General features: G+C 36.5%; 1 protein-coding gene across 3 annotated transcripts in view; it reads left to right on the top strand.

Annotated features, from left to right (window-relative positions):
- Positions 1-18,684, top strand: part of LOC115232089 (tachykinin-1) — an 81,988-nt gene that overhangs the window by 33,423 nt on the left and 29,881 nt on the right. The window contains exon 2 of one of the 3 annotated variants that reach the window (XM_029801959.2): positions 5,784-5,854. The exons of 1 other annotated variant lie outside the window; for it this stretch is intronic. The gene's annotated coding sequence lies outside the window, so the exon portion shown is untranslated. Of the gene's footprint in view, positions 1-5,783; positions 5,855-18,684 lie in introns of those variants that run through there. One more of the 3 variants, XM_029801964.2, reaches the window with a different exon arrangement.

Raw genomic sequence — 18,684 nt, forward strand, 5'->3', positions numbered from 1 at the left:
ATAAAGCAAAAAAGTTGACCAATTATTTCGAGGCCTCATCGTTTTCTTCACATTCCAAGAAAGTAGCAGTTGCTGAATTAAAATAATGTGCATTTGTTGCTGAGCATAATATCCCAATTTATATTTTGGACCACTTACCTGGCCTTGTTGCAAACGCCTGTCATGGTTCTAAAATCATCCAGGATGCAAAGTGTGCTCGAACGAAAGGCACATGCATCTTTCTTAAAGCCATTGGCCCCTACTACAGCTTCAACGCTTTATTAAAAAAAAAACTTCATTCATCAAAATTCTCTCTTGTTATTGATGAAACAACTGATGATTCAACACTAAAACAACTTGTCTTAGTTTCCAGATATTCTGACGTTGAAATTCAAAAGGCAATCGACGATTTTCTTACACTTATAGAAATACAAGATTGCAGTATTACGGGTATATAAAACTGTCATATTTAAACGAACAGGCTATTCCTCTGGAAAATTTGATTGGTTTCGCCTGTGATAATGCAAATGTTATGACGGGAAGCAAACAATGTGTTAAAGCAGAATAGGCTAGATCTTTTTGTGCAAGCCTGTGTTTGTTATTCTTTACACTTATGTTCATCAAACGCATACAATGAATTACAAAAAGTATTTATGCATACTTTAGTCACAGTCCTAAGCGTATCAATGAATTCAAAGATCAGTAGAAAATAGCTTCAATTGTTCATCACAAAATCCTGCATGCATTTTGCACTATATGGCTGTCTCTCAAGCAAGTTGTGCAGCACATTTTAGAGCAGTGGCCAACACTGCTGACGTATTTCCCACAAGCAACATTAGAAAGTGGATGTCCGATTACGGCTCGACGAATTCTCACTGAAATGAAGAATCCTCTTACAAAGAGGTATTTAGCATTTCTCTCTTTCATTTTAAACGACGTTAACAAACTAAATCTGGAATTCCAGACTGAAGGCTGTCTGATGCATAATCTTAAAAGAGCCACCAGCGCTAGAATGAAGGGAATTTTGAGCAATTTCATCAGACCTGACTTACTTTCTGTCATTAATGTGTGTGACATTAATGCCAACGATACAACGACACACCAACCATTAGTTGTATCTACTTTGGCGCTGTAGGTGAGAGAAATTTATACGAAAATGCTACCACCATTGCCCCTGATGAATTGTTGACTTTCCGACAGAATATACTACGATTCTTTGTTAGTCTTTCAAATCAAATGCTCGTGCAATTTTCGTCTTGCGATATGCAGAACAATTTGGGATTACTAGAGGCGTTAGAACTTACCAAAATAATTGAAGGAAGGCCAAGGTCAATTATATCACTTATCATGCGATTACCAAGTCTTTGTGATGAAAAAGATTTCGAAGAAATTATTCAGGAATGGCACCACTTGACGGTTCAAGGTTGTTCTTTCATCCCGTATAACGAGCCAGAAAAAATGTCATTTGCTGTTTCACAAGAGAAATGTGGTGATGAGTACCACTACTCACTGTTGTCATCCTTTATGCTCAGTCTTCTTTCTTTACCACACTCCTCTGCATCGTCAGAAAGAATTTTCGCTGTTTTCCACAATATCAAAACTAAAAATCGAAATTGCTTGAAAACTTCTACGCCTAATGCATTTAAGAAGACGAAAACTTTGTAACGAAATACCGATTGTACGATGTGGGAGCCGGATGAAAAATTTTATAAAACATTATTTGGAAAAAATTTGTACAACAGAGAACTTCCTCACGAAGATGATTTTTCTTTTTGATGTCCAAACATTCGACGTTTCATTAAATGTTTTCCAAATCAAAAAATTATAAAATCTTCGCTTTCACTGTATTTGGGGCTTCAGTACAATTCTGTACGTTTTGATCAGATTCTCTTCGCTTTGAAAAAGAATTCTATACGTTTTGAAAAAAACTTTGGCACCGCTGCGGGTAACCCTGTTCTCTAGCGTTATTAACTTAGAAGTCGTTTCTGTGTACCATTAATTAAGGTTAAATATAATTATATTACAATAACACACAGGATTGAACTTTTGTTGGTAAATTGCATCAAGAATATATAATGAATAATCCAACCTAATACCTAGTACAAATTACCTGAAATTCTTTCCTTCTCCTTAGTAAATAAAGTAAAATGATTACAACTAAGAATCAACATGAAGCCACGTACTCGGAAGTTTACTTGTTTATTTTATATTTATTACCTTGTATTGGAGATGTATTAACGTGTATAAACATTTCATATCCAAAGCCCTACATTTCACTCAAATTAGACCAAAGGTAAAATGACTTTAAATGAATTTAGAAGAAAATAAATGTAATATAGATATAAAATATGATATTTAGTTTGTCGTACCATTTTATTAAATAGTTGATTTTGGTTATGATGACATCGCTGCAATTGAAATGGTCGTATTTTTAATAGTATCTATTGGCTATATGATAGGTAAAGTTTTCCCCCTATCAAAATATTTAGCTACCGTCGCGATTTCTGGCATAGCTAGTCGTCATTCGCAAATGGGAATAGGCTTAATAGCATATGCTCTGGTTTTGCGAATTATTACAGGTATTATATAGTTGAAAACATGCCTAGATAAGCCCTCGGTCTTGCATCAGTTGTGTGACAGATGGAAGAGAAGACGGCTGCACCAGCACCTAAATGATAGTCAGTACAGCAAACTAGAACAATGGGAAATGAAGTACTTTCCTCCAGGACACACCTGTCTGTCCTATCCAGAAATCGAGCTCGCCACATTGTGATCATGAGCCAAAGAGCACAACCATCAGAACACGCGCCAATGATTTTGGGTGGTGTAATATGTTTCTAAATATCTTTTAAGAATGAGAAAATATTGATCATAAACTTCTTTGACTGGCCTTCTCCTAATATAGACAGATACAGCGAAGGATAGCAATATAATCTAACACACACTTATGATCTAAATATTACATCCTATGAACGAAATAATATATTAAATTAGATTTGGTCGTAATACACTTAATCTTGGATCAGCAGATGTATCAACAATATATGCAATATAAGCTGGTTTGACATTGCTTACTGATGCACGATGGTGTAGCAAAGGATTGATAAAACTGCAATCAAACACACGTTCGACTTGGGAATGTTGCAGACGAATGGCAGAATCAATGATATAAAATGATATAAAAGTGAGATGAAACAGACAACAACAAGTCATTTCTCCATCGAAATGTTTAACATGAGCAGAATTGTTTGTTTGATTTAAGCAGTCCTCCTGGTTAAATTTCTGGAAAGTGGTGGTGATGCGTTCTCTCTAGAAAAACGAAATGACAGTGTTCGGAGTTATAACGATACTCCGCATGCCGGTGTTGTGAGTTATAACGATACTCCGCATGCCGGTGTTGTGGATGATATTCAGAATATCGGTACTCCGCATGACGGTGTTGTAAGTTATAACGATACTCTGCATGCCGGTGTTGTGGATGATATTCAGAATATCGGTACTCCGCATGACGGTGTTGTGAGTTATAACGATACTCCGCATGCCGGTGTTGTGGATGATATTCAGAATATCGGTACTCCGCATGACGGTGTTGTGAGTTATAACGATACTCCGCATGCCGGTGTTGTGGATGATATTCAGAATATCGGTACTCCGCATGACGGTGTTGTGAGTTATAACGATACTCCGCATGCCGGTGTTGTGGATGATATTCAGAATATCGGTACTCCGCAAGACGGTGTTGTGAGTTATAACGATACTCCGCATGCCGGTGTTGTGGATGATATTCAGAATATCGGTACTCCGCATGACGGTGTTGTGAGTTATAACGATACTCCGCATGTTGGTGTTGTGAATAATATTCAGAATAACGCAGCAGCAGCTGCTAATTCACTAAACAAATGTATTATCCAATATAGAATGAGACTTTGCAAGAATGGACGTGGTTGTCGAAAACCAAAGAAATATGGAAAATAGCGTTTGATGGAAAAGAGTTCATGAGCGTTCTGAAAATCTTTACCAGGTAACGTATCCAATGAAACGTATTATGACTTTATGTTTTAATTTGAAGATTAGATTCAAAGCTGATATAAATAAGTACACAGAGATTCTTGAATTGTCTTTCTAATAATTTTTTATCTGTATTTTACATAAATGCAGACTACTGTAGAATGTTTTCATCGATTTCTGAATTAAATATATCATTCAACAAATTCAGAAAGTAATAACCCAAGAGTGTTTTGTTAAGTGTATGCATTTTTAAATTTGGTTCTTTAGTTATAAAGATCACTTTGGAAAACCTATTAGGAACCAATATTACTGTAAGTAAATATTCTTCCAAGAAATTAGAACCTCATACACTTTCTTCGAAACGCAGATTTTATAACAGCATTTTTGCTATTTTAAATTTATCTTAGATTTTCTGAGAAATGCTGTATTAGAATCAAAGATATATTTGTTAATCCTTATGAGGCTGCCGATGAACGCTGAACAATTTCTTCTCATTACATCGGCAACGATGTATGTCATGTGAAGAGCGTTTCTTATGGAAAGATATCTCCGCCTGTCTTGTAATGATATATTTACTCTAAAAAAAAACTACATTTCAAAAGCGTTTCATGTAGGTGTTTCTTCAGATGTAGAATCCGCAATTCTGAGACGTAATTTGCAATTAGGGGAATAAGGTCGTTGTACAGTCGAGCACTGAGTCGCTGGTGGGTATCCTGTAGGTTTTAGATCCCGTTTCATAACTTCCCAATCATTTAAGGCGATGGTTACAATCCGTCCTTTTAGATCTGCTTATCCATTTGGTATTATACTGTCGAGAAACCTAAACTGGTCTACTTTAGAAGCCGCCAGTGGGACAATGTCATTGCTCCATGACAGGATCTGGCACTTCAAGGCGTTTGTATCTGTGCCTCATGTTTAACGGCTTCGTGGATATACTGAATTTGTCATAGCAACAACAGTGGATACATGGGTCGTGTCATCCAGATACCTAATACTTTTGGAGAGTGCATGAGTGAATAAGAAACTTTTTCATGTGACTTTTCGTTCTCTCGGAGTACAAACATTATTATCGAATATCGCTTCTTTTATTTGCACTTGATTGGGATCCACGGTTATTACTTACATCATCTTCTATAGCGCTTTTCTTTAGATGTTGTCGAATGCAGCATTAAAAACTATGAATTTAAAATACAATGACACCAGAAATTCTATTGCTTTCAAAATTTTTTTCCCGACTATACAACTATGTCTCCACCGAAACTAAAATATGATTAAATCTCTCTCACCCTTTCCCATCACGGCGCTTCTTTTGGTTTTGCTTTTCATTCTGTCACCAGGTTTCCCGTTATTGACGAGAAAGAAATTAGCTTGTTTCGAACTTTTGCTTGTCGCCCCTGTTATATATCGGTGTTACCAACATAGGGATCTAATGTTTCGGCGTCCTTTCTGTCCCTCATATCATTTTAAACATTAACCACTATCTCTCTTCCTTCTTTTATTACTTCGGTTTATTATATAAAGAGTTCGGCGCCGGGCTGTGCTATAAACTACAATTGTGAACACGTTCACACAAATACACACACACACACACACACGCACACACACGCGCGCGCACACACAAATACTCACTCACACAAATACACATACACACACAAATACACATACACAAGCACACACAATTACACAAATACACACATACACACATAAACACAAACAGGTCTAAAGAAAGTTGGGACGGTTGTGAGGGAGAGGAAAACATACAAAATCTTATTGCTCTTGTTTTTTTTTTTTTTCAGGCGATTTTAATCCCAATGAACTGAAACCTGAATCTAACATTTGTTAAAATAAAATATGAAAGCATATCAAATTTGTTTGTATTTATTTATATGATCGACATTGTTTCTGCCAACATTGTATTTTTATGGAGAAGTGTAATAATTGCAGGGATCCATTGTGGTTACAATATATTTGCAACAATGATGAGCCAAATACCGAACTTCTGTTCAGATTATTATAAGAACGTTTTTCCTTAGTACTACTTATTTTCAGGATATAAGTATAAACGTCATAGAATCTCATTGTATATTCTGTGAGCACAAAACAATATTTAAGTTTAATAATTTCTCAGAGAATGTAGTAATCACAGTTTACTCTGTGTTTTCAAAAATTATTTGAACTAAGAATTCTACTTGGGGGTTTTAGGGTGTAAGAACAAACTGAAAGTGAGATATATATGGACCAAGTTCATTTAAATGATTGGGGGTAGGTCGACTGAGTAAATTTTAATGTAAATTAGGACATTTTATACATTATAAAAATGCAAATTATTAAAAGTATTTATAAAGCCAAGAAGCTAACTTAGGTAATTAAATGCGACATTGCTTTCATTGTGCAAAAGATTATTATGAAGATAGCTGTTAAAAATGTAATCCATTGATTTTGCCGCGAGGAAAATGAAATACCTAACTTTATTTGGACAGTACCCTTCATCGGAAATGATGTTTCTATAGTACCGAATGAATAGATTGGGCACGCAAGAACATTAAGAAAACAACACTCTTCGGGGATAAGTACTGCCTTATTTATTCTGTGTCTGCTTTTCATCACCCCTGGCATAATCGAGCGCTCGTGATCTCTAGTCCAACTGTTTGATATACTTTAAGGAACAGAAGTCGAAAATAAAGCATCCAGTTTAGTAAAAAGAATAAAAATGACTTGTCAGCACATAATTTGATGAACAGATCTTAAAATAGAAATATAACCGCTTATCACGAATAATGAGGACAACCATTAATAGATCGATATATTATTTAAGTCGGTGTGATTTTATATAGAAACAATATAATTAAGAAAGGAGAGACTACCTTGAAAGATTCTTGAGCAGTGAGGTTTATTTCCGAAAATTATAATCATCCTTATCATAAAGATTATTGAAATATAAATAAAAGTAATTCCAAGACCACTTCAGATATACACAGAACGAAGACAGAGTCACTACACATATCAAAGAAATACAATATTACAGTAATCTTTTGTCATCTTCACAACTCAAATTCTAACATCTATATTATAGCATGGCTACATCTCCATCTTCTACATTGCTCCAGATCTAAGAATGCCTTTTACATTTGATCTTAATATATTTTATGAAGCAGCAACTACAGTCATAAAACAGTAGTGACGGTGAAGTTGCTGGTCATGCACACATTCTCCATAAGTGTTTCACAAACATTTGTAGTTCAGCGACTCCTTTCACTTGTTAGTCTTCTACAAAGTCTCTCTCTCTATGAGTTGCCGAAGAAAAATGAACAATAAAAAAAACAACATTTTAATCCAACAGAAATTAAAATATTTTGCTTATACTATTCCATTTAAAATGTGTCCCCATATAGATATATTTTTGTAAGGTAAAAACTTATATTGGTTCTTGAAGTGTCTGACAACACAATGTACCCTGTATTCTTATTTTGCTCTTAGCAAAGATTTTTAATAAGCGTAAAATATAAGTATTGAACATGGTTAGAATACCTTATTTTTAAAGGAAATCATGAGACTTCTGAATACCCAGCAATTGCCTTAGCACCTCATTGGTACATGCCATACATCGTGAGCTTACGAAGCTTCTACCCAGATTAAGTCCCACATATCTTGATTGTAACTCAGGAAAGAACATTTTGTAGAATACCATATTTCTTTCGGCAGTTTCGGAAAGCGACTAGACCGATTCGCAACGTAATGCAAGTGCCTATTGTCTTTTTTGCTTAAAAGTTCATTCCCTGAGAGCTCCCACCTTCTGTTATGTGTTTCTAATACAGGGACGAAATAAATTCTTGTTTCCCATTTCCAAATGAAGGAACATACAGACTATTTATTTTATGGTACCAAAATATTTGTATCGTATGCTAGGATTACTATCTTAGTAGAATAAATAATGCTGTAACATGAATATAAGAAATGAATATATTGAATATAAGAATGAATATAAGAAATGAATATATTCACATGAAAATGAATATAAGAAAAGGAATATAAGAAATGAATATATTCACATGAAAACTTTATATCGCTTCTATTAAATGGAGTTTAAAATTGTCTTCACTTTTTTGTGTCTCTAGCATTAAGCTTCCTTATTTGGGAGCCTTTTATTATATTTCTATATGAATAATATTTTGTCTAATGACTAATTCGTCTTTTGTGCTGGGCCACTGGTAATAATAACTTATGTTATTACCCTTTTTGATTATGTTTATATATATATATATATATATATATATATATATATATATATATATATATATATATATATATATATATATATGTATGTATATGTATATGTATATAATATACCCTAACGATACAAACGGGACCAGATCACAGGCTAAAATCTACATGTCCATCCCTCTAACTTCTCTTATAAGCAAAGTCTTTGGACGAATTGTCAGACAACTTTCTTAGAAGAAAATGAAATACCTTTGACTTACTGAACTTCCATTCAGGAAGAATGTTCCTCAGACGGCTCTTACGGCACTATGATGGGGTTTGATGCAAGTTATTCGATCATTCAAATGTCGATGTAGTATATCTTGACTTCGCAAGGGCCTTTGACAAGGTGGATCATGACACGAGACACTGGCATAAACGGTAAACTGGGAGTGTGGCTAAATCACTTCCTGAAAGACAGAAGTCAGGCAGTTGTAGATAATGTTGCTCTCTCGAAAGAAACACATTCTCAGTGGCAATTTCTCACGGTTCTGTTTGTAGACTACTGCTGTTTATAACAGGCCTTTGAAATATGTCCATGGCCATTCAGACAGCATCTGTCAACAACTACACCGACAATACAAAATTATCACAGGTAATAAAGATGTTGCAAGCTTACAGCTGGACCTAAATGTTTTGGGTCGGTGCATAATTACTGCGGCTTTTTTAAAACAACTTTTATTCAACAAAAACAATAACAACATGTAACAAAAACATCTTATTATTATTCCGGAGCATATTCACCATCTACTTCAATTAATGCTTGCCATTTGCTTGGCAGATAATCAGACCGTCATTTAAAGTTGCTTTTTTGTTAAATATAGTTATTGTTTATGTTGAATAAAATTTGTTGAAAAAAAGCCGCAATAATTATGCACCAACCCAATAATATACAACTGGGCTGAAGAAAACTAAAGTCTCGGTATGAAGTACAGATGAGGGCAGCACTGCCAGACACCAAACGAAAACTCAGCCAAATAAGGTAGCTGCATATACATATATATATATGAGATCGCCATGTTGATTCGCTAGCTTCTGCACGCATTTTTTTTCTTTCCTTGTTTCTCTCCGTGTTTCTTTTCTGTGTATCTTTCTGTTGAAGAGCGTAGGCTCGAAACGTAAAAGACTTGTTTTATTTATATTCCTGAGCGCCATACTAATACAATTGTTTGTTTATATTCCACCTGCCTTCGTCTTTTGTTTATTTTCATAAAGCTTCCCGTTATATATATATAAATTACAAAATACAAAGTTATATCTTGAGACCGTTAGTGACAACAACACTCAAAATATATAATATATAAGACTGAAATTGTAGTGCTCAAATGAGCTGTATACACTTATTAATCCGAGGGGAGGCAATGTGAGCAGCAACTAAAGGAACATTACAAAATCCACAGAAAGATCAAACACATACATATATTCATATATTCATTTATATCTACAGAACAGATTTAAAGTCCGACGTTTAAAAATATAGTAATGTATAAACATCATATAAAAATATGTAAAAATATATAAGAATCAGTGTTGCATATTTAGCACATTGAATTTGCTCTTAAAATCATAAAACATTCGGTAAAAATTTGTTAAATTAAAAATTTGGGGTAATACAACATACAATGCCATATTAAAATTCCAGAGAAAATACAGAAAAGATAAATATACAAAATTACAAAAATCCCAAAATACAAAAATGGGCCGTTTCGGAGATGCGCCAATTAATATGAAACATATATTTGAAATTGACACTCCCCTCGTCAGGATGTTTTTTACACACAACACATAATACACGGAAACATATGCACAATTATATACCAGAATCTTTTATTACCCACAAAGGGGGCCAACAAAGAAGGGACAATATAATCTGATTTTGGGGTCAGATGAACGAATGATTATACAAGAAAGATGACAACAAATTCACACAAATACGAAAATATAATAAAATCGAATGATAAGACAGACCGGAAGACATTACGGATGGAGTGTCGGGGCGGATTTTATTCGGATCACACGAGCCCCGCCTCGCCACTGATACCTGATTTACATCCTGTGTCGCATTCATGAGGTTCCATCCACACGCAACATCCGTGCTGCATTCTTCCATCGATCTTCAAACATTTTCGCAGTCAGGCATTTTCTCTCTAGCCTTATTTTCCTTTTAAGGTGAAAGGTGAAGTAATTCACCAATTCAGAGCCAGAGATGAAATTGCCTGACTCTAACCCTTTCAGCCTCGTTTTCCAAATTACCTCTCTCGCAATTGCTACTACAATGAGAAAACATTTCTTACCTTCTTTCGAGAGGAAATCAGGCGGGTCAATTTTTACAATAGACGCAGTCGACAGCTGTATTCTTCGTGCACTTGACAACAGTTGTTCAGCATAAACCCACACATCTGACACCTCCGAACATTGAACAGTAGCATACGGGACGGTTTCCCTATCCCGCTCACATCTTGGACAGGTCGAAGGGCCGTGGCCACCATGCCTTGTGAGCTTGTCCCGAACAGGTAAGGCTCCTCTGTAACATTGCCATGCCAGAGACTGCTGAAAGTTATCCAGGGTCTTCGGCCCGAATGTACGTTGGAACAGACTGGTCAGCTGATTATCGTCAAGACCTAGGGTTTCCCCTGAGGTATCGTCACATTCCGCCTCTAACAGCCCTCTATAAAAGAATGTGGTGGAACCCCCACCGCAGGCATTGCTCGAGCGACGGAATAGCATGAGAGCCTTGCGACACTCCATGAACCATGTACCCAACTTCGATCTTCGATAGAACCAGGATTCCCGTCCACTGAAACTAGTGAACCTGGGAAACATACGTTTCGCCAGTGGAGACCACACTCGTTCACCATCCTCAGCGCATCAACAGCCAAGGCATCCCTAGCCCACCCTTTAACGGTTGTTGGCAGCAAGTAGAGCGTTTCACAAGCGGTTTCGAGCCCTTCCACAAAAAGTGGAAGAGTTGTCTTTCCAGCTTGGTCAACCACGAATCAGGGCAAGGAACGACGGTTAGGCGGTTGGTGATGACCGATGCGATGAACACATTGGCTACCACCGCCCTCCCTTTCAAGGATAGCCACCGCCAAGACTAGGTCTTGACTATGTGAGTCACCCTGCTAGATATCTCGGACCAGTTCTTCTCTATTTGGAGGTCTGGTCCAAACCAAACCCCTAGCAACTTAATCGGACCCTCCGTCCAACGTCCCACAATGCTGTCAGGAGGCATCAACTTGCCTCTCCAGGTGCCGGGCTGCAAGCCGACTGACTTTTCACGATTAACGTTTGCTCCTGCCACCGTCTCGTAAACCTTAATGGCCTTGGTGATCCATTTCGGTTACGATTATGGTGATGTCATCCGCGTAAGCTGAAACCGACTTTCCACGACCTGGCTGTCTCGGGATGCCGCTCAATTTTCGTAGTAATGGCTCAAGAGCCATCACGTACAAAAGCGGTTGATGTTGAACGGCCTTGATAAAAAATCGTTCACCAGAACTGCGGAGCCGACGTTGTCATAAATCTGAATGATCCACCTGAGAAAGCCAAGACCCAGGCCGAACTGTGCCAGGACGGACACCAGGCAGCGAGGGTCAACCCTATCAAAAGCCTTAGATTGGTCTAAATGGACCAGTGCCCCACCCTTGCCAGAATCACTATTAAACCCCTCCAAAGTGTACCACATAAGATGGAGATTATCCTGGATGGTTCTGTCGGGAACAGCACATGTCTGTGCCTCCCCGATCAGACCATCCGCGACACGCGCCAATCTTTTCGATAACACTTTGGTCAAAATCTTCAACACTGTTACCCGCGCCTTACCCACACCGTAGTCTGCCATGGCCTCAATTACTTCCTCAGGTGTGATCGGCTCTTCGCAGCCCTCCGCGTACCGCCCCGATAGGCGCGGCAGCCCGGCGAGGAAGTCCGTTAGGTCCCTCCTACTATCCGGTCCGCCGCCCCTACCGAAAAGCTGGGCGAAGTACTCCTGAAAAGCCTCACGCATCTCCTCGGGTTCGCCTATCAACTTCACTTGTTGGTTCGTCGAAGATCGGATTGTGGCATCATTACTACGTTGGGCATCCACTTATCGAGCCCATCCTGCGGCCTTGATTCCCTCACAAGCCACTGCACGAAGCCTAGCCCTGACAATGCAACCCATGTGTTTGGCCTCAAGGTGCTGGTTTAATGCCAGTCTCTTGGCCTTCACCTGAGCCGCAGAGCCAGTTTTCATAGCTTCCTCTCAATCCTTAACTAAAATTGATTCCCTCCTAGCCTCTCTAGTCACTAAAACTATGCTATATCTAATAGACTCAAATTTTATGGCTCGCTTGAGGGCATACCACCATTTATTATTAATAATGGAACTAGTTAATGCCCTCTGAATCAACATCCTAATCCGGTCTCTGTACTCCTTAAGCGCCAAGAGGGACGTATTAAGTTTCCAGTAGCCAGAGCCTCTTTTATATAACTTATCTATGTCAAGCTTAGAGGTGACCGTTTAATGATCACTGTAGCTGACCGGGTGAAACTGTGGACACTTAGCTATCTTTCTATCTGCTTTTCTAATTAGCACTCTATCTATGTATGACCTGGAAGATCCGTCGCTATTTGACCATGTCCACAATGGAGCGTTCGGATATTCCAACCTATATGGATCTGCTTGCTCAAAGCGGCTTAGAAGTTCAAGGAAGCCATGGTAACCTTTTCTATTTGGACACGAGTCACAGGTGAGAACGAGAAAGATGTATGCATTTCCATTTTTTTTCACAAAAATTGGCTTCAAAAGCCTTTCACAAAAATTGGCTTAAAAGCCACAAGATATAGTAACAATAATTCCCCCGCAGGGAGGAATTTCAACAAGTAGCTTCCAAAGAAAGCAAACAACAGTTTTTTTTCAACAAAACAATAACAATAATTCACAGTAACAATATTCACAGAGAAAAAAATTGAAACGTACCAACAACAGGAGAGACTAAATAAGCAACTTGTGCGAGAGAACAGACATTACATACTCCCCAAAATTCACATAGATACTGAATGCTACTTAATAAGCATATAATTTAATCTAAAAGCCATGGTAAAGAGTATGTGAACAGCTCCATCTGGACTATTTCATTTCTGCACTTTAATTTAATTTTTAATTTTTAATTTTTTAATTTACTTCCATTCATGTAAAACCACATATTCGAGTTCAAGTCCTTGATACATTTTATACTAATTGCTATTTTTACTTTTAATTGTTATATTACGATTTAATTATTATACTTTAGTTTGATTTTAATTACCGCTTACTATATTTAATTCAATTGTCTCTAACTTTTATTGTTATTTTTATTTATCAGTTTCTTACGGAACGTCGAGTGGATCTTATGCGTACACGCTGGTATTGCATCAGCGAATTTATTCAACATTGCATTGTTATAATTTTTCAATAAAATATATGCTTCCCTTATGCACAAACTGCATCTAATGGACCCAATTCTATATGGGGAGGCATGTGCAAGGATAGCCCACGATAATTCAAATGCAACATTCCTTTCCTTAAGGTCATTTACGTATGATGCCAATGTCGTAGATGTCCTTTATTTAGGATTGTTAAAAGTGCTCAGGTGGGATCGATATCTCTGCTTGAAGTCTATTGAACTACCGAGTCTCAACACGACATTTATAAATCACATTTTCCTGGCGACAATTTCCGTTAATCAGACATACTGATGGGTCCTTACAATTACACTTCTTCAGCCTGTTACGGGATCAAGAATTACTGATCACTCCGAACCCTTGCCCCCTCCCAATACTATGATCCACCATATTATTTACACCATCGTTCGTGCTATTTTCAGGTATATTTATTCTATTATTATTCTTACTATTACCATCATTATTATTATTACTAATATTTTTATTACCATTATCACTACTATTATCACTATTATTACCACCATCATACCCATTATCATCACTAATATCATTATTATGATTACCCCTACTACTATTTGCATTATTTGTTATTCCAACACCCCCTTCGTAATCGATTTCAGAAGACGTACTATTACTATTACTATTATTTTCTGTCATTGATGAATTTCCCATTAAAGCTTTTGTCATCATTTCTATCATTATAGTGCCTTATTTTGCTTTTGTTCAACGAAGCAATAATAGACCCGATATTGGGAGTGACCGAGTAAGCCAGCTTGATTGTTGACTTGTTACGTATTGAATAGTATTTATGGTGTTTTGGGGAAATTTTCCTTCAATAACTTTAAAAATAGCTTTGGTAAACCTTTCACTCTTAAAGAAAAGGGAGGGGCAAACCAAATAACTTGACGAATCCTAGACTTAGTATTAATAATGGGATTACAATATGTTGCTTGACTTGATGTACTAAATGTAAGGCCATTCCTGTTTCTATTACTCTTTACTCTTTTACTCTTTTACTTGTTTCAGTCATTTGACTGCGGCCATGCTGGAGCACCGCCTTTAGTCGAGCAAATCGACCCCGGGACTTATTCTTTGTAAGGCCAGTACTTATTCTATCGGTCTTTTGCCGAACCGCTAAGTGACGGGGACGTAAACATACCAGCATCGGTTGTCAAGCAATGCTAGGGGGACAAACACAAACACACACACATACATATATATATACATATATACGACAGGCTTCTTTCAGTTTCCGTCTACCAAATCCACTCACAAGGCATTGGTCGGCCCGGGGCTATAGCAGAAGACAGTTACCCAAGATGCCACGCAGTGGGACTGAACCCGGAACCATGTGGTTTGTAAGCAAGCTACTTACCACACAGCCACTCCTACGCCTATATTATTATTATTTTTATTTATATTTATATTTTTTATTACTATTAGTATTATTTTTATTTCTATTCCTATTTTCACCTTCATTAGACTTAAGCCCAACTTTAAACCTCAATTCACATTTATGATTCCTATTATTAGCATCCCGTCCCTCCCGTCGCTGTTATCATCCATGATATTTACATCATTACAATTCTTATTATTAATCTTATTAACGTTGTTACCATTTACAAAACCAACCATATCACATTTATTCCTCGTATTTCTAAACCCCATTTTATCAGCATAAATATTGGTCTTTATCGACTTGTTGCGGGCTCCATGAGGATCATGAGGGGAGCTTCTGCCATCCGAAATCCGTTTCGTATCGTCCCTGACTATGCTGGCCAATTTAATTTTTTATTTTGTATTGTGTATGTATTCAATGTTATAATAATTTTAAGGCATTATTGTATATTGGGGCATATTGATTAAAAATGTTTTCATTCGCCGATAGGTTTGAGATTCTGATAGAAATTGCAGTTATAATGCTATTGATGGTTGATTTGGGATGATTTGAGGAAACATTGATATATTGGAAAGTTTGGTTTGGTTTTCGGAATAGGTAGTGTAAGCTAGTATTCAGATCGAAAGTGATGTCTAAGAAATTTGCCACTTTAGGACTCAAAAACGATGCTCAAATTATAAAAGTCCTTCAGAAACTCCCTAAGGTCCTTCTTTATTCTTTCAATCTGAAATGAACAATGCATCATCCCTATAAATCCCTCCAGATAGAGATGGGGAAAACCGCTTAATCTTGTCCAACAGAAATAGACCAACAACATCCGTTATTTGAACCGAGTCCAAAGATCCCATGGTAATGTCGAATAAGTTAAAAGAATCTGATTTTGACCAGTGATGCTTTCCATAATTTATCAGGGTCATTCTTGCTGCTTGAATAATATCAACATCTAGATTCGATATTTCAACAAAATTTCTGGCGAAAATGATTGCTTTATTCAGTAAGATGTGGGAGATTGAGGAGTAGTAATTGGAAACATCAAATTGTACAAATGAAGATGAGTCATCACATTTAATTGTGTGAAACCAATATAAAACATCATTGGAACATTTCCATAAGGGTAACATCGTCCTTTATCTTATCACCGGAATGATTCTATCCAATATGGATTTGCTGATCCTACCCAAGTCAGATTTGGTTGGGCAAATTAATCGTATTGACGGTTTGGCAAGAAAATCTTGTTTATGGTCCTTTAGGGTGCAATGCGGGGTCACGAATTCCTAATTTTGAAATTAAGTCATAATGTCTATTATTAATGTCGGTAAGAGCTGATTTCTTGGCGATTTTGTATTTAGCGTGCAGCTCTTTGGATATCAATTTATCATAAGTTTCATAAGGCACTGAGTAAATATTCCCTGTTTTATCAGAAAGAATGTGTAGATTGGGATCGTCCTTCAGTTTAGCTATTGTATGTTGTAATTGATTTTGGAAAGCATTCGTATATTTGCAGTATTTAAAGTTCGTAATCATATATATTATGTCCTTTTCAAATTTAGCAAGGTCGGGATTTGGTGGTGCATTTTTATATGACTTGTAGAATTCCGAATCTTCAGTTTGGTTAGAAGTGCTGGTCTTCATGGTTTCATCCTTCCACTTCAAGTTTCTGGACTTATCAAAATAAAAAGCACGCCACATAAGTCTAGATATAATTTCACTGGTCTTATTCAGGAGAGATTCCATGTATAAGTTCCTCGATGGAATAGGAATATTCCTGGTAGAAACGCCCAAGTATTACTTCTCCATTAAATCCAATCTGTATTGTAGCGCTCCAAAGAGTCAAATATATAGATCGCTAGTGACAACAACACTCAAAATATGTAACAAACTGGAATTGTAGTGCTCGGGAGGCAATGTTATTATATGTTTAAGCGTCGGACTTTATATCTGTTCTGTAGATGTAAATGAATATATAAATATATGTATGTGTTTGATCTTTCCGTGGATTTTGTAATGTTCCTTTAGCTGCTGCTCACATTGCCTCCTCTCGGATTAATAAGAGTATACAGCTCATTTGAGCACTACAATTCCAGTGTGTTATATATTTTGAGTGTTGTTGTCACTAGCAATTTTGTAATTTATATTTATATATATATATATATATATATATATATATATATATGCAGCTACCTTATTTGGCTGAGTTTTCGTTTGGTATTTGGCAGTGCTGCCCGCATCTGTACTTCATACCGAGACTTTGGTTTTCTTCAGCCCAGTTGTATATTATTGGGTTGGTGCATAATTATTGCGGCTTGTTTTCTACAAATTTTATTCACCAAATACAATATCAATATTTAACAAAAACATTAAATGACGGTCTGACTATCTGCCAAGCAAATGGCAAGCATTAATTGAAATAGATGGTGAATATGCTCCGGAATAATAATAAGATGTTTTGTTAAATGTTGTTATTGTTTTTGTTGAATAAAAGTTGTTTTAAAAAAGCCGCAGTAATTATGCACCGACCCAGTACATTTAGGTCCAGCTGTAATCTCAAACCATCCTGACGAGAGGAGTGTCAATTTCAAATATATGTTTCATATTAATTGGCGCGTCTCCGAAATGATGAACATTTTTGTATTTAGGGATTTTTGTAATTTTGTATATTTATCTTTTCTGTATTTTCTCTGGAATTTTAATACATCATTTTAATATGGCATTGTATGTTGTATTACCCCAAATTTTTAATTTAACAAATTTTTACCGAATGTTTTATGATTTTAAGAGCAAATTCAATGTGCTAAATATGCAACACTGATTCTTATATATTTTTACATATTTTTATATGATGTTTATATATTACTATATTTTTAAACGTCGGACTTTAAATCTGTTCTGTAGATATAAATGAATATATGAATATATGTATGTGTTTGATCTTTCTGTGGATTTTGTAATGTTCCTTTAGTTGCTGCTCACATTGCCTCCCCTCGGATTAATAAGTGTATACAGCTCATTTGAGCACTACAATTTCAGTCTTAGATATTATATATTTTGAGTGTTGTTGTCACAAACGATCTCAAGATATAACTTTGTATTTTGTAATTTGTATATATATATATATTTAAAAGGCCTGTTATAAACAGCAGTAGTCTACAAACAGAACCGTGAGAAATTGCCACTGAGAATGTGTGTCTTTCGAGAGAGCAACATTATCTACAACTGCCTGACTTCTGTCTTTCAGGAAGTGATTCAGCCACACTCCCAGTTTACCGTTTATGCCAGTGTCTCGTGTCATGATCCACCTTGTCAAAGGCCCTTGCGAAGTCAAGATATACTACATCGACATTTGAATGATCGAATAACTTGCATCAAAACCCCTGGAAGTTCAGTAAGTCAAAGGTATTTCATTTTCTTCTAAGAAAGTTGTCTGACAATTCGTCTAAAGACTTTGCTTATAAGAGAAGTTAGAAGGATAGACATGTAGATTTTAGCCTGTGGTCTGGTCCCGTTTGTATCGTTAGGGTATATATATACATATACATATACATACATACATACATACATACATACATACATACATACATACATACATACATACATACATACATACATACATGGTT

The sequence above is a fragment of the Octopus sinensis genome, linkage group LG2, assembly GCF_006345805.1.
Source record: "Octopus sinensis linkage group LG2, ASM634580v1, whole genome shotgun sequence".
NCBI lineage: Eukaryota > Metazoa > Mollusca > Cephalopoda > Octopoda > Octopodidae > Octopus > Octopus sinensis.